This window comes from Rhipicephalus sanguineus, chromosome 3 (assembly GCF_013339695.2).
Source record: "Rhipicephalus sanguineus isolate Rsan-2018 chromosome 3, BIME_Rsan_1.4, whole genome shotgun sequence".
In the NCBI taxonomy this organism is placed as follows: domain Eukaryota; kingdom Metazoa; phylum Arthropoda; class Arachnida; order Ixodida; family Ixodidae; genus Rhipicephalus; species Rhipicephalus sanguineus.
Genome location: NC_051178.1, coordinates 188,821,378 through 188,844,235, shown reverse-complemented (window position 1 = coordinate 188,844,235; position 22,858 = coordinate 188,821,378). Strand labels below are relative to the sequence as shown.

At 51.8% G+C, this 22,858-nt stretch overlaps 1 protein-coding gene across 1 annotated transcript in view; it reads right to left on the bottom strand.

The window, feature by feature from the left end:
- Positions 1 to 19,953, bottom strand: part of LOC119387876 (endophilin-A-like) — a 36,659-nt gene extending 16,706 nt beyond the window's left edge. The window contains exon 1 of the mRNA XM_037655435.2: positions 19,874 to 19,953. The gene's annotated coding sequence lies outside the window, so the exon portion shown is untranslated. The remainder of the gene's footprint in view (positions 1 to 19,873) is intronic.
- Positions 19,954 to 22,858: the final 2,905 nt, after the last annotated feature.

The following is a 22,858-nucleotide window of genomic DNA, read 5'->3' as shown; positions in this document are numbered from 1 at the left end:
AGTTGTTTGAACAATGGTCTGTGCCTGTGCGTCCTTCTTCGGTATGGTTAGCGTCATTTTCTCAACACTTTTTGGCCTGACGGGCTCTTAAAACAATTCGTCTATAAATTCCAGCACGCGATGATTGGCGCGGCAATACCTTATTTATACCTTTGGACATCGATTTTGTTATACGTGAAAGTAGGTTAAACGAGGAATCCGGCATAGGAACGCTTTTATCAGTGTTTATATAGGCCACTAGGCCATCTTCAACCGAACGTAATCCATTCTCTAGCTGCGTTAACGCAGCAATTACGAACGTGTCCATGCTCCTGAACAAATATTTAGTCCGAAATGCGCGAACATACTATCTCTAAAGTTTGACAGCGCGATATCGCCCTATTTTTTCTCCACCGTTGAGATCCCAAAGCAACGCGCAAAACAAAAGAAATAAAAACTGCGCGGTCTTCGCAAACGCAAGATATTCGTAATTACTCAGCCGGTAACGAAATTTCAATGTAGTGCGTAGGAGTTGAAACAAATTCAGCGCCTGTGTTCCCTTAGATACCCTCTTACCCATTTTCGGGCTGTTTTTGATAGTATATGCCTTCGTATACCAATAAGGCCGCTTAACCATCGCAAAATTATTTGAACTGGCGTGCATGTGCGGATGACCTTATCATTCTATTGTACTACAGTTAACCAGAAGTTCACTGTAACTATACTGCATAGTAACTGCATGCGCCTGATCTGTATGCCGAAGGGACACTGGGCTTTCGTCAGATTGAAACACGACCCATTCCCAATCTTCCTCGGTCCGCAGTGTACACCGTGAACCGAATGATTTTTTTTTTTGCACTAAACAGAGGTGACAAAAAGATCAATCGCTCACGTGAAAGCTTAAACCTTGAATCAAGGGATGCCGTCATCCTATATTAAATCTACCGCACAGCCCAAGATGGCGGCGGCTTCTCCTTTGAGTGATTCGGCAGAAGCATGGCGTGTGCCTTCACGCTCTTTAAAGCCGGCGTTGAAGGAACGGCCAGCGTGCAGCCGATAGATTATTATTCTTCTTCCTTTCGTTCTTCGAAAGCCCTATAGCGCCCATCGGCAAGTCTCCTCCTCCTGTGCTCCTTTCTCGGGCATCGTCTCATCCATTGCGAGAAGGCTAAGTGAAAGGGCAAAGTTTTTCAACTCCCCACAAAGCCATCGCGGAGGCGCTAATTATTCACCGAGCGAAGTCCACTAATCACGTCTTTGCTTATTCAGGCCGTGGGATTAAATTACGCGGGACACGCCCTGACCCACCAAGGAGTGCTGGCCGGTACCGCAAAAGGTGGCCGCGGAAAGAAAGGAAGGAAAAAAGAAAGAAAAGACAATAACGCTGCACTAAAAAGGGACGTCGAGATACCTTACAGAAGTAGGCGTCATTTCTGATGGACAATTCGATAATTAATATTCGACAATACTCGCCGCGAGGATTTTCTTTAAACGTGGCACGGTTAATTCAATGCTCATTTCACAGATCGGTTCTCTTACGGAACTAATTGCGGCTTCCTCTTAGGTGGAATCGTTTAATACATACCAACGCTCAGTTCAGTCGATCAAACACTTAGCTGTTACTATACGTACGGTCCTCCCGGAATGAAATGCGACCAATTTAGCGCTAAGTAATGCGCGTACTCTTGTTTCCGCCGCCTTCAGTTCGTGTGATATCGGCATAATACTCGAATATTTACATCAGAGCCAAGCTTATTTTTAGTGGCCAGTTTCGTAGCGACATGACGCGGTGTACTCGAACAATTACGCATACCAGTCGTTATACTGAAAGTTCTGATATATATAGTGAGATTGTCCATATAATTTTGAGAGGGCCACTTCCTCAATGGTTGGTAACATTTTATGGAACACTTAAGAAATCACGTCAACTTACACTCGGCGAAAGGCCAAGCGCAAATACTACACAACAGAGTTAAGATGCCTATACAGACATGGCGCCGCAACATCGGACCACAGCAGATAACGTGCATTCCAGAGTGCTGGCAGGTATTACTATATGTATACGAGGCTCTGACAGAGGCGTCAAGGGGTTCTTACCCCAGCGTCGTGAATGTGCACTTTTGTCTAACAGCTTTTCATACGTTTTTGCCAAAGGTGCAGTCAGTTATTCATCGAACGCTACTAGAGGCCGTAAAACAGCAGCGGTACGTAACACGGGGAGATTAGGAAGACTGTGGTCTACAACGAATATATCAAAATGCCAAGCCTAGTGCCGAAGTTTCGACAAGAGCGTGTCTCTTCGTCAAGACTGCAGCTTGCACCTCTGACTCGCACACGCAACCGCGGAATCTATGTTCCTACACAAAACCTAAAAAAGCTGGAGAGAGAGAGAGAATCGGACACGAAGCTATACCATTGACTAAAGCAACAGAAAAATAAGCCGGCTGCTCCCCCCTTCATTCTTTTTTCGTGAGGAACCTACGGCTTGAGAAAACGAACGGGAACCGACGGCTGGCGCTTGTTGGCGTCAAGGGAGGAAGGCGAGAAGGGGATGCGGGAGGGGGGGGGGGGATGTTAAGGCGGAAGCACAGCGCTGCCGCGCCGTCGGCAAGGTCGCGGGCCTCGAAATACCCGCCGCGGGCCTTCGGGCTTCTAGGACTCGGAGCAAACGTACGGCACTACACACAACAAGAGATGCGGTCTCGAGCACGGGACGGCTTGCGTCCCTTTTCGCCCGTCTGGCGCGCAGCAATTCTGAGTCGGCAAGGGCGGCGACGGCAGCGTTAGCTGACGACAGCGGGAGCAGACAACAGCAGACACGGGCGTCGGCAGCCTGCAGAGGGGTGCAAAGGAGGCATTTGCAGCCCCCCCCCCCCCCCCTGCTCCCCTTTAACCACCTCAGTACTTGCCCCCACCCAAGTCAGAACAGCGCTCCCTCCTTTCCCTCCGCGATGCAACACGGGTTTGCACCCCCAAACACAAAATTCTGCCTGCGCAAAGGCAGCAGACGAAAGAAGGGGCATAGACAAGATATTAATGCATGCATTCTGTATGGACGCATGCACGCTGTGTGACGCCGCGTGTGAGCGGGCGTCATACGGCGAACAATGAAAAAGGGAAAGGCGCAGCGAAGCGACTTGCTCGAACGAGGCGCTCAAGGTCGGAAGGATACATATGCGTCGGTTGTACATAATGGTATATAAATGCAACGGTGACGCCTCTATGGTACGTATATCGAGGGACGTGCTTGCCAAGCTTCCCGCAAAGGCCGAAGAGAATAGACAGTTTTAGTCGGGCGTCCGCAGCATCTCTTGAGGACGCAGGCAGCCATCGGAGATGGCTCGCAGCTTGCGTCCGCACAGTTGCTGCGGACAATCAACTAAAGTTATCCAATAATGCAGTAACGAAGACACAGGTACATACCAAGTGAGAATTCTACACGACATCCCCCGCTTAAAGTATTCCATTACATTGTTGCTTCTTTAATTCTTTCTCAAGTGAGAGCTAGTACTATAATGAGTACGCTATTTACGTCGCACTTGTTCGAGTCCAGCGATGAAAAGCAGTTTTGGCAACGGTGTACTCGAAAGCTTACATTTGGAAAATAGAGTTACGAAGCAGGAGTGAAAAACAGGAAAATTGTGAAACGTGGTTCAGGCAACTGCCAACACGAGCCCCGATTACTAATCATATCAGCGGTTTAACTGGCTCAGCATATCCGCGACCACCGTCATTGTAAGCTATTCACACCGAAAGAAGCTGTCGCTGATAACAGAAAAAAGAAGAATCACGTTCTCTATAAAAGCTATTCTGTTGGTGCACAACTCATTGATGTACCAATCGAAAAAGCAAAAAACATACGTGTCCTAAATATATTTGAAAAAGACGACAGCGAAACCCCAGAACACGACAACACTGTTCATCGTAAAACCCCATAGAGTTTATGGGGAAACAAACATTCGATCATGTCGACACGATAGCAGTGGCCTAATCGCGTTAGCGTGACATCAATGCGCGTAGTAATGAAACTCGCTACGGCCAGGTCCTAATGTAGCAGCAAAGCAATCGAGCCTGAGCGAGTGCGTATACACAACGCGCCACTGAAGATCGAGACATTCCATCAAACTCTTCGTGCCACAAAAATGTCATCCGGTGTGCGGAGTGGCATACCGTCATGAAAAGATGGTCTCGCAAGCTTCATTTGTGCCCGACAGGAAGGATGCTTTTTTTTTTTTTTGGAAGATATTATTACGCCATTCGACGATGAAAGTTTCTTCTACACACTAGAAGAGAGCAATATCGTATTACCTGACGCAACAACCCGTATACAGGTTGTTTTTACGAGTGTTCGTGCCGGGACACGCGCGCTGCTCCATATAACGTCGCGAAATTGCGTTGTCCTCTCATCTGTATTGCGATAATCGAAAGTATACGGCTATACTTCTTTCTTGGCTTGTCTTTTTTTTTAGGGGAGACTAGTTTAAGGACACGGCATCACCGCGACGGACCGGGGCAGTGAAAATTACGTGCCTCGCCATGGTCGCACTTAACAACACGTAGTACCTCTAGGGAGGGGGGGGGGGATTATTATGACAATTCAAGAAGCGTCCAATGTTGGGCCAGTCGGTGCACCATTGTGAAGTCGTTTAGCGAAATTGAGTACAGGAAACACGTTGCGGACACAACAGACGCTCAACTACACAGGGCGGACATTGACTTACATTGGCCAAACTGGTCGATGTGTAAAAGACCGGCTCACCGAGCCCTCGTGGTATTTAAAGGGACACTAAAGAGAAAAGCTCTATTTCTCGTATTAGTGAATTAGAATGTAAAAATATCCAAATAATCACTCTTACCGTGAGAACTCGCTTGGTAAGCGAGACAACGCGCAAAAATAAAATACAGGCGGTGACGCCGCCTTGAAGTTCCCGAACCAGCTCACCGAGACGTCATAGATTTTCACGGCGTCTGCTAGTACCTACGTAACCGTTTATCGGTAAAAAAATGTTCACATTGTGTTATAAGGAACCCGTAGTTTTAACATACAAAGTTTAAGAAAATTTCATTGAACCAATGTGGCCAAAATACGCAAAAAAACAAATTCGTGACGTCGTGGTGGCGTTCACGCGCTGGAGTATTGGCGCGAAATTCAAAAATGAGACTGACCTTCATTCTCGCTTCTCGTACTGTATGTATTCGAATATAAGGCGATGTTTTTTTTTTTTTTCGAGAAAACGATGTGCGAAAGTGGGGGGGGGGGGGGAGGGGGGGGCTTAGATTCGAGTACAATGATTAGGTTTTTTTTTTCTGGCCTTGCGAATTTCGGAGGTCGGCTTTAATCGGGGTCGGCCTAGATTCGAGTAAATACAATTAACCTATGATGGCGAAATTAATTACATTAGAGTTCTGAACTAAGTCTAAACTGATTTAATGTTTCACTTTAGAGTGGCTATGGTGCAGGGCCGGCATGCACTATACGCCTTGTGCACCGCCTATGGATGGATGGATGCTATGAGCGTCCCCTTTGTAACGGGGCGGTGACATGTCTGCCACCAGGCTCGAAAAAAAAAAAAAAAAAAAACTTCCTTGTTTCATGTTGGCCTAATACCTTATCTACATTGATTAAATCTATGTTATTATACCAAAAAATACAAATTCACGGTCTATCTCTCCGCCTCTTAAGGCAGAATGACCTTATTATTCCCCCATTATTTATTTTTGTTCTTTATCTCTACTTTTCTGCCACCAATACTCTAACCGTCTCTTACTTATTTCTATCGCGGACATGTTCAGCTTTCCATTGTTGTCCCTAAAACCCAAGGCTTCATGTAGACTCGTGCCCACACGTATACCTGGGTGAATATCGCCACATTCAATCAGTACATGTTCCATCGTTTCCTTAGTTCCCCCGCAGCATGTACATTGTTCTTCTTCGTTACTGAATCTCGCTTTATAACTACGCGTTCTAAGGCAGCCCGACCTTGCTTCAAACAGTAAAGCGCTTCCCCTTGAATTATCATAAAACCTTTCCCTCCTTATTTCCTTTTTTCCCTTTCGGTAGTTACTCAGAGCCGGCTTCTTTTCCATCGCTGCCATCCAATAAGTCCTCTCCGCCTCTCTGACCTTCCGCTTAATGCTCCTTGTTGCCATATCGCCCGCACTGCTAGCCGTATATTTACTGGTGAGCCTCCTAGTTCTTTTTCTCCACTGCGTGTCAACACTTTTTCTATACAAATACCTGAAAACCTTCTCTGCCCATCTACTCTTCTTCATTTTCCTCAGCCTCTCTTCGAATCTCATTTTGCTCTGAGCTTCCCGCACTTCAAAGCCTGTCCATCCCATATCACCCTTTACAGCCTCATTTGTCGTCTTCCCGTGAGCGCCCAACGCGAGGCGGCCCACCGTCCTTTGATTTACATCCATTCCTGATTGTACCTCTGACTTCATGCACACCACTGAGTTCCCAAATGTAAGCCCCGGAACCATCACACCCTTCCACAGCCCTCGAAGCACCTCGTACCTATTGTACCCCCATAAAGCTCTGTGCTTTGTGGGAATCGAGCGCGCCCTTCCCTTTGGCGCCTCGTTCCCCAGCTAGCGCGCGTGTTGGCCCCGCGCGGCTCGAGCGCCGGGAACCGCCGTTAATCGGCGGTATGGCGACCGCGGCGGCAGCGCCAGGCCTCTTTGTCTGGTGCAAGCCATGCGTCAGCCTCCCGGCGCGCGGGCACGCGTCCGGACATGCCTCGACATGCTCACATGCTCACGCCACCAAGCTAGCTTACGTCACTGCGCGACGCCTGACCTCATTGGCCGCCAGTGACAACCCCTTCCCCCTTGAGCTCGCTTCTGTGCTTCTGTCTGGTGCGGGCTTTCCCGCGGGAGATGCTCCCAGGCTAGCATGAGGGGTTGACGCGCTGCTCTAGCAGGCGGCTTCTCGTTCGTGTGCTCGACTGCTGCCCTTTGTGTGATAGTCGTAGCACCGCTGGCAAGCGTACTCGATCGGTCTTGCGGAGTTCCCTTTACGGCCTGCAAGCCCGTGACTGACGTCGTACTGTGCTGCATCTTGGGTTAATAAACCCGTGTTGCTTGTTGACCTCCTGCCTCGAGTGCCTTTTCTGCGCCGTGCCGGAGAATCGACGAACCCGGCCGTAGCGTCTTTGTTCGCTGCGGCAGTGGAGAACGTCGCGTCCCTTCACGGTCGCCTCGTAGGGTAAGCTTTGCGCTAAACCTATCTCCACATAACTGGCGCCCAACTTGGTTTCGGCATGGCATCAGAGCAGTCCCCCTCGAGGCGCTCGTTCCTGCTCGATCCCGTGGCGACGGACTTGATCTCGTTCGATGCGGACGACGCCGGCAGCACGAGGTAAGCTCGCCTTAGCGGCCCTCGGCTTTCGGCCACCGGGAGAGATCCCGTCTTGGGGCCTCCTTTGGTGATGACCGCTCGAATGTGGACTACAGTCCTAGCCTAGCCAGTTTCGGGTTTTCTCAGCTGTTCGAGACACACGCGGAGTGCGTGCTTTCGGGCCCCTCCAATGCGTCGTCTCCGCTCGCTGGCCTTCCTTTGTTAGCAGCGCAGCTGAGTGACCAAACCGCCGCACCGGAACGTCCCTTCCTAGGCCACATGGTGCTGGCGTTCACACGCTCGCTGGCCCGTCGTTGTCACGAGCGTAAAGGGTTGACAGTGTCGTCCGCGAGCCAGCTCGCATAGGCGACACCGTCGCCGCGTTTTCCGACGATCATTTTCCTCATGCGCGCCTTGGCGACGCCTTCGGCAAATGTGAGCCACCGTGCTCCGTTGTCGATTCGTTTGCCTGTCGCATGAGGCATCATGCATCCGTCGGTGCGGAAACCCTACTCTTCGCTGTGCCGTTTATTGACCCCTTGGGCCTGGCGTGCATGGCGGAGAACAGGCGCACGACCCTACAACGGCGGCGCCTGCCTTGGAGCAATTAGCGCTGCACAGAACTACGGCACGGCTCCAGGCAAAACATTGCCTTCCATCTCGCGAGCAGAACCGCTGTCTCGTGCGGCGCTTCGCGGTTGGTTGTGCGCTGGCAGAATCGCGCGCGCCGACAGCGCTTTGTGCATCTCCCTGGTCTTTCGCTGCCCGTGATTCTCGGTCGCGTCTTTCTCGCGCGCACGGGTATCGTGAATGACTTCCCAAGCGGTGGCTATGGGATCGTCCCTTTCGGCGCCCTACAACCGCTTGCAGCCCTCGTAGTGGCTACAGCTGCCTTTTAAGTTCGGGACGCCACTCGAGATTTCGCTCGCCGGAAGCTTGTCTGCTATGTCGATGGAGTGCCATTGGTGGAGGAAACGAACCCCATGGCGCTAGTCTGGCTTAAGCGCTTGCGCGAGCCCTCGGGCCGCCTCGCGCGCTGGGCGTTGACTTTGCAGCGGTACAACTTCGTTGTGCGCTACCGGAAAGGGAGTTCAAACGTCGTGGCTCACGCCTTGCCGCGTGCCCCCGTTTCGGTGTGACACTTGTGTTCGCCACTCCCGAGAGCAATCGCATCGAGTAGACTCCGGGGCCTCTGGCTCCAATGAGTCGAAAGGAGCGAACCCCGACGGCGAATTGACTTTTCGAGTCGATCGCCTCGGGTGAGCACGTCACGTCAGCTGGTATCCTCTTAAGCAGAGAAGAGCTACCAAAGGCAGAGCAGTGTGATCCGTTTTGGGCTCCAAGAGCCGTGCTCCCAAGGAGCGGGCGCGTATTGACAGTCTGGTATTGCTGTCGGCGCCGTGTGCCGTTTACGCAGTCTGGTATTGCTGCGGGCACGTTGGATTCGCATCTGTTTGTCGCCGGCGGAGTTCTCCTGCGCTCCTCATCCCACCGAAAGAAGCTCCCAAGGAGTATTTCAAGGTTGGGGTACCCCGCAGTCTCGGGAAAGCCACCCTCGGCTATTTCCACGACTCGCGGTTGGCCGGACATGCGAGTGGCCGTAAGACTTTCCAAAAGTTGTGCCGCTCTGCTACCTGGCCAGGCATAAACGTGACGCTCTTCACTCCTCGTGTGACAATGCGTGCAGTCTCGTGCGGGCAAGACCCCCGGGCTCATGCAGCCGCCCTCAAACCCTTTCGTTGCCCGCAGCAGCGACTTGGGAGGGGGGGAGGCGGTCACCGAACCGCAGGAAAACCGTGAGAAGGCTGGCTCCAAGCCACGCCATCGGTACAATCTGCGGAAACGCACTTAAGCAACCTTTCTCCCACTGACAGGTAGCTGGACTTTATTCCATACCATGACAGTGAATGGAGAATAACCGCTAAGGTGCGGCGGCACACGTCGGGAAGTAGTAGAAGGCCCTCTTGGCCGAAAATACCCTCTGACGTGTTGTCCAAGCCATAACCTGGCAAGCGCCCCCTTTGTTGGGCAGCACTGTCAGGCAGGCACCCCTTTTTGGCAAGCCGGCTATGCCGGGGGCATTTCTGTCCACTCCTGCATCGCCCCGTCGTCTCCCTGCGCCTACCGCGCCACCAGCCTGTTCCAGACCTGATGGCCTGCCGTTCCCTGGTCCTCCCAGCTGTGGCCTGCGTTCCTGCCTGCCGTTCCTGTGTGGCCCCCGTCCCAGCGACTTTCGGCGGTTGGCTGCCGCTCGCAACTGGCAGCCACGCCTCGTACGTTCCCGGCTGCCAACCTCTCCAGTCCGGCGAACTTCAAGTGGGCTGGCTGCCCGCCCTTGTGTAGTCTTGCCCCCGTTCCTCCTGGGCTGTGGACCTTCTTCCCGGCGGTGGGCTCTCCCCTTGTGGTGGAACTTTTGCTGGAACTTTTGTGTGGCCATGGCCGACTTTTGGACTTGTACCTTCAGGAAGACGACACCCCCCCTGTTGGACTTTGCCCCCATTGGCCAGCCCCCTTGCGGCTGAGCTGACCTTGCCACTTGGCCTCGGACAGCCTCTTTCACAGGCTGGCCTCGGTCTTTAGGAGGGGGGAATGTGGGAATCGAGCGCGCCCTTCCCTTTGGCGCCTCGTTCCCCAGCTAGCGCGCGTGTTGGCCCCGCGCGGCTCGAGCGCCGGGAACCGCCGTTAATCGGCGGTATGGCGACCGCGGCGGCAGCGCCAGGCCTCTTTGTCTGGTGCAAGCCATGCGTCAGCCTCCCGGCGCGCGGGCACGCGTCCGGACATGCCTCGACATGCTCACATGCTCACGCCACCAAGCTAGCTTACGTCACTGCGCGACGCCTGACCTCATTGGCCGCCAGTGACAACCCCTTCCCCCTTGAGCTCGCTTCTGTGCTTCTGTCTGGTGCGGGCTTTCCCGCGGGAGATGCTCCCAGGCTAGCATGAGAGGTTGACGCGCTGCTCTAGCAGGCGGCTTCTCGTTCGTGTGCTCGACTGCTCGATCGGTCTTGCGGAGTTCCCTTTACGGCCTGCAAGCCCGTGACTGACGTCGTACTGTGCTGCATCTTGGGTTAATAAACCCGTGTTGCTTGTTGGCCTCCTGCCTCGAGTGCCTTTTCTGCGCCGTGCCGGAGAATCGACGAACCCGGCCGTAGCGTCTTTGTTCGCTGCGGCCGTGGAGAACGTCGCGTCCCTTCACGGTCGCCTCGTAGGGTAAGCTTTGCGCTAAACCTATCTCCACAGCTTCATAATTGCAGCATTCCTCTTTCCCTTTGCTACCGATGCTTTCTCTCGTACCTCCATATATCTATCCCCCTCATTTACCCATACTCCGAGGTACTTGTACTCGCTTACCCTCGGTATTTTTTGGCCCTGTATAAAGACCGCATGGTCTTCGTGATCATTGAATACCATCAATCCACATTTTGTTGCACTAAATTCTAGTCCTAGAGCCTCACATTCCCTTCCGCATATATCTGCCAGTCGCTGTATATCATCTTGACTGTCCGCAAATAAGAAAATATCATCAGCATAAAATAGACCTGGAAGCTTCTGCTCAACCATCGTGCCGACCTGTTTGTGTGACAAATTAAATCCAATGTTGCTACCTTCTAGCGCTTTTTCCATCCTCACCATGTACAGCATGAATAACAGCGGGGACAAAGGGCATCCCTGTCTCAGCCCCTTGCTAATTTCAACGCTGTCCTTGCTACTTATTCCTTCCCATTCTATACAAACTGTATTTTCTCGGTATATTTCCCTCAAAAGCTGTATACAGTCGTCACCTGTGCCCACTTCTTCCAGTATATCCCACAAAATTTCCTGATTAACGTTGTCATACGCCCCGGTATCATCTAGATAAGCTACGTATAAGGGCGTGCTTTCTATTTTCGATATTTATCAGTGGCGCCCTATATCAGTGGCGCCCTATCAGTGGCGCCCTATAGGGCGCCACTGATAGCCACCTAGCGGGCGCCGCCGACAGCACGTGCGGGAAGCCGAGCAGACGACAGCGCTTTGCACAGCTTTGCTGTGAGGAGATGAATGAAGTTCGCGGCTGCTATTTCCCCTTCGTGCGGGTGCCAGACAACTAATTCTGCACTGGCAGCTGCAGGAAAGGCGCGGGCCTCTACGAAAGTGGACTTGTGCACGATGTTTGTCACGAACGAGCGCTTAACTAAGCGCACGTCGCCGATTTCGAACCACGGCATGAAAGCCTGGCGCCGACGGTTCGTGCGCGACAGAGCGCGCGCATCGAAAAAACAAGTATAAAAAGGCGCCGGGAGCGCGCCCGCTCGCCTCTTACCCTCTCCGCAGAAGACGCCACCGACACAGCCAACGAACGCGAAAGATCGGGATATTCGAGAAAGCAAAGCCGAGCCAGCGGCGCCGTCTGATTCCGCAGACGAATCGGTGAGAGGATCTCGCCCTTTCTCTAGCTTTCGCTGTGCTACGCACAGACGAATCATACGCACCTTCCCGAACCCAGGCGCTAGCCGATACAGGCAATGCAAGCTCAGCAAGAGCGCGGGGGCAGAGTCAGTCAGTGAGGAGTTAGTCGGCGAAGAAGTTATGTCGTTCTAGTGATAGCATCGTTCGCTCGACCGCAGAAGACGTGTTGTTTGATGATCTAGTGCTGTGAGTTAAGTACGAAGAGATATGAAAGTGACAAGTTTTGAAGAGGGTCGCCGAGAAGACATGTGATGACCGACTGCGGAGGAGAACGAACGTCCGCGTGGAGTGAATCGTCATGCCGGTGAATATCAAAGGTGTGTCGCGCAGACCAGCGTAACAAGATCCAGCTATGAGGTGCAGCTCGTGGTGAACATCCGCTTTGTTTTGTTTACAAAGGTGACGTCTCAATCACTTCTTGTTCTTTCTGAAGTCAACCATTGCTGCATTTCTGTTTCTGTAAATAATAAATATAGAACTTAGCTTGTAATAGCGCGGTACATGTACTGCGCTAGTACAAGCTAAGTTCATGGATGACCAACTCGCCCGAACTACAACACTTCTAAAATATTGTAGCGGGGTTGCAGCTATGACTATGGTGAGGTGTGCGAAGAAGAGGCAGACGACGTGTCGGTGTTCTGAGAATACACAACCGCCATCTTGACTGCTGGACTATTCCATATTGTAAATAAGTTAAATATATTCGTAACATTTTGGTAGTGGTGCTGGGTACTACGCAAGACGGAACTCCGCAGCGGACGTGTCCTCGACAGCCTCACTATGTCAACAGAAAGCAACTCTGCTGCTGCCGCTTCGACCGCGACTCCGGTACAACCGGTACAGCCGGTACAGCCGGTCGTATTGACTCAACCGCGCGATCCCGGTAACTTCTGCGGCACCGACCACGTTGACGTCGATGACTGGATTGCGAAGTACGAGCGGTTTGCGGCGGTCTACAGGTGGGACCCTACAATGATGCTCGCCAACGCTGACTTCTATCTCTGCGGAACAGCAGGCGCGTGGTTTCAAGCTCATGAAGCTGACTTAACAAGTTGGGATGCCTGTAAACAGAAGCTTCGCGACCTATTTGGTAGAGCCGTCGGACGCCAGCGGGCCGCTTCTAAAGAACTCTCCTGTCGGGCACAAACTTCCACCGAATCATACGTCTCCTACATCCTTGACGTCCTGGCCCTTTGCCGTCGTGTCGACACCAACATGTCAGAGGGTGACAAAGTAAGCCATTTACTCAAGGGAATTGCGGATGACGCTTTTAATTTACTTGTGTCTAAAGACTGCTCAACCGTGGACGACATCATCAAAGAGTGCCGCCGGTTCGAAGAGCTGAAGAGTCGCCGCATTGCCCAGCATTTCATGCGACTTCCGAACACGGCCGCTACATCATCCTGCGAGGACCTTCAGCCGCCATGCGGTCAACCGCCTACCAACGAGAGCGTAGTTCGCATCGTGCGCCGAGAAATCGAGGCGGCGTCGCCACCATCTTTCCTGACGCGGCCATCTGATGATCCTCGACCAACGATCTCGTTGATCCAGCAGGTTGTGAGGGAGGAGCTTGCAAATGTCGGACTGCAGCCGGTATGTTCGTTGACTGAACCTCGTGTCAGTTCTATAACGCCTCCTCGTGCACCGGAAATGTTGCGCCGCTATCGTGACCCTGCCCAGTGGAGAACGCAGGACGACAAGCCGATCTGCTTTCGTTGCCACGGTGTAGGACATATTTCCCGCTACTGTCGTTCTCGCACCTTTCCATCTCGCTCGTTTGCTGGCTATCGACGTGACGACAACCACCGGCCCCTGCAGTTTCCCGCTCGTGACGGTGGACCATACGATGAGGCTCCTACGACATCGGTCCGACGCTCCAGCCGCTCGCCGTCCCCACACGATCGTCGCTCCCGGTCACCTCAGCCCCGTCGCCATTCGTCGCCTCGCCCTACTGGACGCCCATACTCGGAAAACTGAGCAATGCAGCTCCCGGAGGTGATGCTGCATTCGACCCCCGACCTGAAAACCCTCTGCTGACCCTCACTACGGACCAGAACCTGCTTGCTGTGGAAGTGGATGGCCTGCCTGTTACTGCCCTCATTGATACCGGCGCACATATTTCTATTATGAGCTCTGATCTCCGTGCACGATTAAATAAGGTCCTTACGCCGCCCGAGTCCCTATATGTACGTGTCGCTAGTGGAGGAACTCCGGCTGTACTCGGAATGTGCACGGCACGTGTGAGGTTCTCCGACCGTCAGACGTCCGTTCTGTTTCATGTTCTCGCTCATTGTCCTCATGATGTCATCCTCGGACTCGATTTCTTGTCTGACCACTCTGCTGTCATTGACTGCTCGGCCGGTGTTGTACAACTTGACTTGCCTGCGTCCGCCGACGTGTCGGAGGTGGTTCAGACGAAACTTTCGTGTGCTGAGGCTGTTCGTCTGCCACCACAAGCCCTAACTTGCGTCGCTGTTGAACCATATCCCAGTGTACCGGATGGGGATTACGTGGTCTCTCCCTCTCCCAGTGTTCTACTGGCCCGCAACGTCTCCTCTCCGTACACAGTTGTAACTATTACAGCGAATAAGACGTGCCTTCCTCTTCTGAACTTCGGATTGAGCCCTCAAGTCCTACCACAAGGCATTGCTCTCGCTACTCTGTCACCGTCGTACGAGTGCCAGATCTCATCGGTGTCACCCGAACTGCCCGCTGTCGTCTCTCCAAACCCGCATAGAGTCGACGCAGTCACCTCTTCTACACTGCACAAGAACATAACCAAGATGATTGCCTTAGACCTTTTGCCCTCTCAAGTTAAAGACCTCAGTGATCTCCTTATGACCTACTCTGACATATTTGACTTTGACGGTAGGCCCTTAGGTCAAACCTCGCAAGTCAAGCACCGCATAGATACCGGTGATGCAGCTCCAATTCACAGGCGTCCTTACCGAGTTTCACCATCAGAGCGCCAAGTTATTCAACAGGAGGTCGACAAGATGCTCACAAAAGGCATTATTGAGCCTTCTTCGAGTCCGTGGGCTTCCCCTGTAGTCTTAGTTAAAAAGAAAGACAACACCTGGCGTTTCTGCGTGGATTATCGGCATTTAAACAAGATCACCAAAAATGATGTCTACCCGCTTCCTCGTATCGATGACGCCTTGGACTGCCTTCATGGTGCTACTTATTTTTCTTCGATAGACCTACGCTCTGGTTAGTGGCAAATCGTCGTAGACGACCTCGACCGTGAGAAGACCGCCTTTGTAACGCCTGACGGTCTCTACCAATTCAGAGTCATGCCGTTCGGTTTGTGCAATGCGCCGGCCACGTTCGAGCGGATGATGGACACGCTTTTGCGCAGCTTGAAATGGTCTATCTGCCTTTGTTACCTAGACGACGTCATTGTATTTGCTCCCACCTTTGAGTCTCACCTCGACCGACTTTCGTCTATTCTTTCCGTGTTTCGTGCGGCTGGGCTACAACTTAATTCATCGAAGTGCCACTTTGGCCATCGCCAAGTTGCTATTGTAGGGCATCTCGTCGACTCATCTGGCATCCGACCCGATCCCGACAAAGTTCGCGCTGTCCTCGATTTTCCCGTACCAACTTGTGCCAAAGACGTTCGAAGTTTTGTGGGCCTATGCTCATATTTCCGACGATTCGTCAGAAACTTCGCAGATATTGCGCGCCCCCTCACTGACCTTCTCAAGAAGGATGTGCCATTTTGGTGGGGTCCTGACCAAGGCGGTGCTTTTTCCCGCCTCATTACGCTGCTCACCACACCGCCGATCCTCGCCCACTTCGACGCGTCCGCTCCAACCGAGGTCCGCACCGACGCTAGTGGTTACGGCATTGGCGCTGTGTTAGCCCAGCGTCAATCCGGTCATGATAGAGTTCTTGCGTATGCCAGCCGGCTCCTTTCTCCTGCCGAACGCAATTACTCTATTACTGAGCGCGAGTGCCTGGCACTTGTATGGGCAGTTGGTAAATTCCGCCCCTATTTATATGGTCGCCCTTTCACCGTTACCACAGACCACCACGCTCTATGCTGGCTTTCAGCACTCAAAGATCCAACAGGGCGCCTAGCTCGTTGGGCTCTGCGCCTCCAGGAATTCACGTACACAGTGGTCTACAAGTCCGGCCGTCTACACCAAGACGCCGACTGCCTTTCTCGGTACCCCGTCGACGATCCAGACCTCGTAACGGATGACACGTCCATCTGTATTTCCTCGCTCTCCGCTTTCGGCAACATCGGTGACGAGCAACAGCGTGACGCGTCCCTACGAGATCTAATCACCCGCCTGAATACTGACTCGACGGACAGTTCGCTTCGCATGTTCGTCATCATCGACGGCATTTTACACCGCCGGAACATGCGCCCAGTGGGACAGGAACTACTAGTTGTAGTACCCACTCATCTCCGCTCGACCGTACTTCAGCAACTACATGATGTACCAACGGCCGGCCATCTTGGTGTTGCCAGAACGTACGACCGTGTCCGCCGACGCTTTTTCTGGCCCGGCCTCTACCGTTCCGTACATCGTTATGTCGCTACTTGCGAGTCGTGCCAACGCCGGAAAAAGCCAGCTGTGCACCCTGCCGGGCTCCTTCAACCTATCGACGTACCTGCTGAGCCTTTTTTTCGTGTCGGCCTCGACCTTTTGGGACCTTTCCCACTTTCTAACAACGGTAACAGATGGGTCGCCGTCGCTACGGATTATTCGACCCGTTTTGCCATTACGAGACCTCTCCCGAGCAGCTGCGCTACAGACGTCGCCGAGTTTTTGATCCAAGACGTCATCTTACATCACGGCGCTCCTCGTCAACTCATCACGGACCGCGGTCGTTACTTTTTATCCAAGGTAATCGAGGACCTACTTCGGTCTTGTGCAACCAAGCACAAGCTTACGACGGCCTATCATCCCCAAACGAACGGACTCACAGAACGTTTGAATCGCACGCTCACTGACATGCTCGCCATGTATGTCTCGACCGATCATCGCGACTGGGACATTGCGCTACCCTTTGTCACTTTTGCTTACAACAGCTCGCGCCACGACACTGCTGGATATTCTCCCTTTTACCTTTTGTACGGACGAGAACCCACCTTGCCGTTCGACACGCTCGTACCCACCCCTGCCCACCTGTCCACCGAATATGCTCGCCACGCTATTAGCACAGCCGAAAAGGCCCGTCAGATCGCCCATCGACGCCTTTCGGACTCGCAACTCCGCCAGAAACATACATACGACAGTTGCCACCGGAACGTTCGCTTCAATCCGGGTGACATCGTTCTCCTGTGGTCTCCGTCTCGGCATGTTGGCATGGCCGAAAAACTTCTGCCCAAGTACTCCGGCCCTTACCGTGTGCTACGCCAGGTGACTGAGGTCACCTATGACATCGCCCCTCTGGACCATACGGCGCCCTTTACGTCTTCCAACGTCGTCCACGTCGCTCGCCTGAAGCCGTACCTTTCGCCCACCACCTGCTAACAAGCGCCGAGTCGGCGCTTTCGCCGCCGGAGGTCGATGTAGCGGAGTTGCAGCTATGACTATGGTGAGGTGTGCGAAGAAGAGGCAGACGACGTGTCGGTGTTCTGAGAATACACAACCGCCATCTTGACTGCTGGACTATTCCATATTGTAAATAAGTTAAATATATTCGTAACAATATAGAACGTTTGAGCGAAGTGCCCTGCACGGCGGTCGAACCGAACCATGCTCAGGCTGATAACGTTGGTCGTCTACCAGTGTCAACATGATCGAGTGCATCCAGCGAGCACCGATATGGCAGAACGAAAGCATTCGAACAAGAAGCGACGTGTTAACCCGCACAATGACGAAGCGGCTCGTCTTTGCCAAGGAACAGCAGCGATCTATTGCTTCCTTCGCTCTTGCTCAGGAGGCCTTGCGGTACTTGCGGTAAGTGAGTAAAACCGTGTTCCGGGCGCGTTTTTGTAGGTGTTTGAGCATTCCACTCCACAGCAATTGTTATTCGACATCCCTTGAAGTTTCGGCCACCACACATACGACGAACGTTGGTTATTTCACTACGGAAACGTGAACAACGCGGAAACACACGTACAACGACGTAGGAAACCACGGCGGCCGTCTGCTTGCTTTCCCGAGAGCAATGATTGAGTTCGCCGCCTATGGCGCTTCCGTCGGCGCGCACTAGGCGTACACCTGCATGCGCACCGCTCTTTGACAATGCAACAATTGTCCACGAGTCTATTGGGCGCGAGGGCACACCGTGGCGCCACCATGCGGAGGCATCCCTGTGACGTGCAAGGTAGGACTGCTCCGCCAGCCCTTTACCGCACAGCCCGCAGCTTTTATGTGAACATTCGTGGTCAATGTCAAAGAAAAACACAGGTAACAGCGGCGTCATGCTCTTGCAAAGCAGGGTAGGGGCAAAAGTGAAAGCCCACGCCTGGCTCCTCCGCGTACGTAGCGCACTGTGGCACGGAGCTGAAAAGTACCATGCCGCCGATAACTTTTACTGCACGTTTCCGGATTTTGTAGCCTCTAGGGGTCCGCACACAAAGTGAGATCAAAACAACGCTGTTCAAAAGGAAAAACGCCGCGAAATCGCGGTTGAAAACAACGCATTCAACCGTCCGCTTCCCTTTGCCGGAGCGAGGTGAGATCACGTGATCCAACCCTGCACGTCACAGCGATTGCAGCGCCCGGGTCTCCAGCGGTGGGCCTAGCGCCCATATCGTGAGGGAAGGCTGTTTCTATCGAACATTCCTATTCTATTTGATTAAGAACCGCCTATTGTTAGGCAAGACAAGGACGAGGCATGGTCAAAGACAAAAGAAGCAAAAGCAAAAAAAAAAAAAAAAAGATAAGCCATGTCCCAGCCTCTAATGCGTCCCAGCCGCACGCACGCATCCAAATTCATTCTTGCAATAAGTGCACTGAACCGCCACACATTTTAACGTCGGGCACTTCGCGCGTTTCCACAAAATTTGAGCAGAAAATGTATTCCTCACCGGGAATCTTACATTCGCGTGAGAAAGAGAGAGAGAGAGACAGATCGACCTATCGCGCTCGCGCATAATTAAATATTTAAACGATAACGTTTTAAGCTAAAACTTAGCACTTTTCCTGTCTGCTTTCAAGACACGCCACGGAATACTAATGAAGTTCCGAGTAGTTTTTTTTACACTGCCACTTCTGAGTTACCGCCTAATTAATTCATTTATTTGCGCTTTCTTCGAAGTGCGCTCTTCTTGTAGTCTGCAAAGATCAATGAACAAATCCGAAACAGTTGACCGTCTCCTCGTATCGCTCGCTCGCCAAAAAAAAAAAAAAAAAAAAGTGAGGGAAATGCAAGGTGGCTATTCGGCACAATGCTTGTATTTTTGTCCAACGTTCTCTTGCAGACCTGCGGAGCTCATATGTAATTAAAAATCTCGACTGCAGTGTCCGAGAAGGTTGTTTGCAGCCAGCTCAGTAGCGCTTTTCTCGTATTAGTAAATTACTCTTTCACGATAACAAAAACACCACGCTTGCTGCGAGAAGACGCTTCGTAAGCGAGGAAACGCGTGAGTAGAAAATGCGGGTGGCGACGCCACTTCGAAGTTCCTGCACCAGTCGCCGTGACGTCATACATTTTGACGGCGTCTACTAGGGCCTACGTAGTCCCTAATCGTTAAAAATGAACTCGTTGTCTTCTGAGGGAGCCTGAGACTTAACATGCCAAGTTTCAGGCAATTCCGTTGAGGCAATGTGGCCAAAATACGAAAAAAAAAAAACCACTTTGAAATCCGTGACGTCACTATCGGAGGTTTCGGCGGGATATTTAAAAGTGAAACTTTTGACGTTGAGTTCCTCATGTATTAATAAAGCTATGGTGCTGAAATTAATGACACTAGCGTTTCCAGCACATAATTTATCGATCTCAACGACCTTATTGTTTCACTGTCCCTTTAAGGTGAAACCTCTCGAAGTTCTCGCTGTCTCGCACGCGTAAGCTCACTTGATGTGGTGTAAGAAAGACACGCCAAACATACTATCACGTATTCACGGTTATAGTGCGGTACAAGCGCAGACATTGCGGTTTATGAGAGATCTGTATCGTCGAAATGAGAGGCCTCACCTTCGCAGCCGGACTCCGCCTTCCTTCACGTCCGCACTGGGCTGCCCATGCTTGATCCGCACCTGCACAGAAGGAGACACACGTTCGTATATGGGGTCTCAGAATTTCCAAACATGCCCTAATGAAGCTGAACACGTAAAAGGTTCCCTCTAATGTTCTCCTCGAAGTAAGTCTTTAATTACAGAGGGACGCGACTTCTATACTCGTCGCCACAGTGAGTCGTCGGGTTAAGCAACCTACTGCCGCATGATGTGCTTGTTGGGCAATGCATGAAACTCGCCCATGCAGGTGTGTGTGTTTACGCAAGCATGAACACATTCTGAGCATAAGCGTGCACAGGGTTCCCCTTCAGGGGGGTGGGGGCGAAGGTTCATCGCGGCGACCCACCTCCCTATTAAGTCAATGTATGAGGCAGACTTTGCGCCCCCCTCTTCTTAGGCGACTATAGGGTGCGCCCCCCCCCCCCCCCCCCGCATCTGTGCACGCCTATGATTCTGTTTTTCAGTCAATCAATCTGAGTCTCTATACGCGTATATATGAGCCCGATGAAGAGTGGTATAGTTGACTTTTCGACTGAAAGGCCGGTCGCCTGGTTCATATAAACGCTATAGATGAGGTTCGGAAGGAGCAATTAACAGGGACCAGGTGAGTTGTGTCAACACGCTCTGTAAGGGGCGGCTTGACTTGCCGCAATACGCTCCGCGAGAAGCGCATGCGGTCGGGTCGGGACGAGTCAGGTCGACCCGCTTGTGTTGAGTTTGAAATCGAAACGACTTTACATAAGAAACATGGACGCCGCCACCTTGGGCTGTTAAGCGAATGTTTTCCTATTTTTGTATATCTCTACGCGAGTTAATAAGGTCACGAAATGTAGAATGCACCAACCCAACCGTTTTCATGCGGATGCGTCTACCGTAGCACTGTCCGTTTACAAAATGGAAAGGCTATAACCCAGTATTGCGGTGCCCGAACCCATCCGTAGAATAGTCTATAAGGAAACCGGTGAAGTAACACATACGCTGAAGGTTTCGCTCAATCTAAACGAAGCACACTTACGTCACCAAGAGAGAGAGAGAGAGAACAAGAGTGTGCACGTGTGGACGTAAAAGATTACGCAGTGAATGGACACTTCCTTGTCAGAATCATGGCTGTGCCACGTTGCACACGACTGTGCACAGACTGCCGTGAGCGAGGATTGGGAGCTACGAAGCCATGTGGCAGTGCGGTGTTCTTTCTTGAGTGCGCAACAAGTGCAGAACACAGAGTTTTGTAAACACGAGTAATATAATGCAAGCAACTGGCTTCTCAGGATGTGTTGTCTTCTTACAGTCAGTGGATTACAAGTAATATAACTTATCAAGAGTTACGTCGTTCTAAGGTTTGGAAAGAGCGTGTGCCCCCCCCCCCCCCTTGTTTTTCGTCCCCTTCAAGATATACCATTCCGCATATAACAAATGCGTATGGAGTTCAGCCCTTCAAATGAGTTAGCTAATCGCCTAACTGCACTGCACTGCGTAACCCCATCCCCCTGCCTCAACCCTTCTTAGGTACTCTGCTGTGAAACCTGACGCATGGTTAAGAATTCTCCAAACCAGCTCTAACCAGCTCTTTTCTTAAAAGCATCTCCAATATACCAGTCTGTACCACTTTTATTATTATTATCTTTTTCGCTTAAGAGGCACTCAAGAGCTCAACCTCGAGATCCGCGTTAACATTACCACAGAAGACTCAACCGTTCATGGCGCGGGACGCGTTTATTACACGGCGCGTCGTAAGCCGAGAGAGCTGCCTCGTTAGCCGCGAAACGAGGACTCCGAGGCTTAACGTCGGTTTTAGAAGTCATGCCGCGAGGGGGCGTACCGCCGACGACGTCCATTAGGTAAATGCCAAGCACGCGGTCTTGCGCCTTAGCTCGATTCTTCACTTATAACAGGAAGTACACGCGTGTGCTGCCGCCGCAAAGCTTGTACTCCATAATGTGCAGTGTTTACACGACCTCGGCGGTTAATGCGTGCCGGATAATTAGCCACGAAATGTTGATCGTCAAGCACTTCAGTAAAGAGACACTAAAGAGAAAAGCGATTTTTCTCGTATTAGGAAATTGCTCTTTCACAATACCATACTCGCCACGCTTGCCGCGAGAAGACGCTTGGTAAGCGAGAAAACACGCAAAAAGAAAATGCGGGTGGCGACGCCACCTTGAAATTCCCGCACTAAACGTCGTGACGTCATATATTTTGGCGGCACCTACTAGGTCCCACGTAGTCTAACCAGTAAAAATGAAGTACATTGTCCTCTGAGGGGGCCATAGACTAACGTACCAAGTTTCCGGAAATATCGTTCAGCTAACGTCGCCAAAATTTGAAAAACACGCTTTGAAATCGGCGACGTCACGTGCGCCGATTTCGGCACAAAATTTAAAAAATGAGACTTTGACCTTGATTTTCCTGTCTACTTATAAACCTATCATGGTGAAATTAACGGCACTAGAGTTCTCGGAGTACACTTTATCAATCTAAACCGGTTCAGTGTTCTGTTTCACTTTAGCGTCCCTTTAACGTGGCAGGTTGGGTGTGTCCAGTTGCGTAGCCAGGGGGCAAGGGGGGGGGGGGGAAGGTTCAAACCCCTTCCCTTGAAAATTTTCACTTTTGTATGTGTATCTATACACGTAAACCTGGTTCGTGCGTAACAAAGGTCAGTCAAAAGTCACGCGAAACTCACGTGAATATGTGTGTGCAGACGACGTACCAAAAGTCACATGACCTCAATATAACACGACGAATCAGTGACGTCACAATGTGAATTCATCGGGAAGTCACGGATCGTCAGGACTTGTGACGTCATTATGACGAAATGACATGACGTCACATGATGACGTCATCGCAGGACATCGTCGCTTATTCAAAGGCGAGTCGCGATCACGGAGGCCGTGCAAATTAAAACACATTATGTGCAAAAGCTTTCGGAGGCGGAAGGAAGAGTATA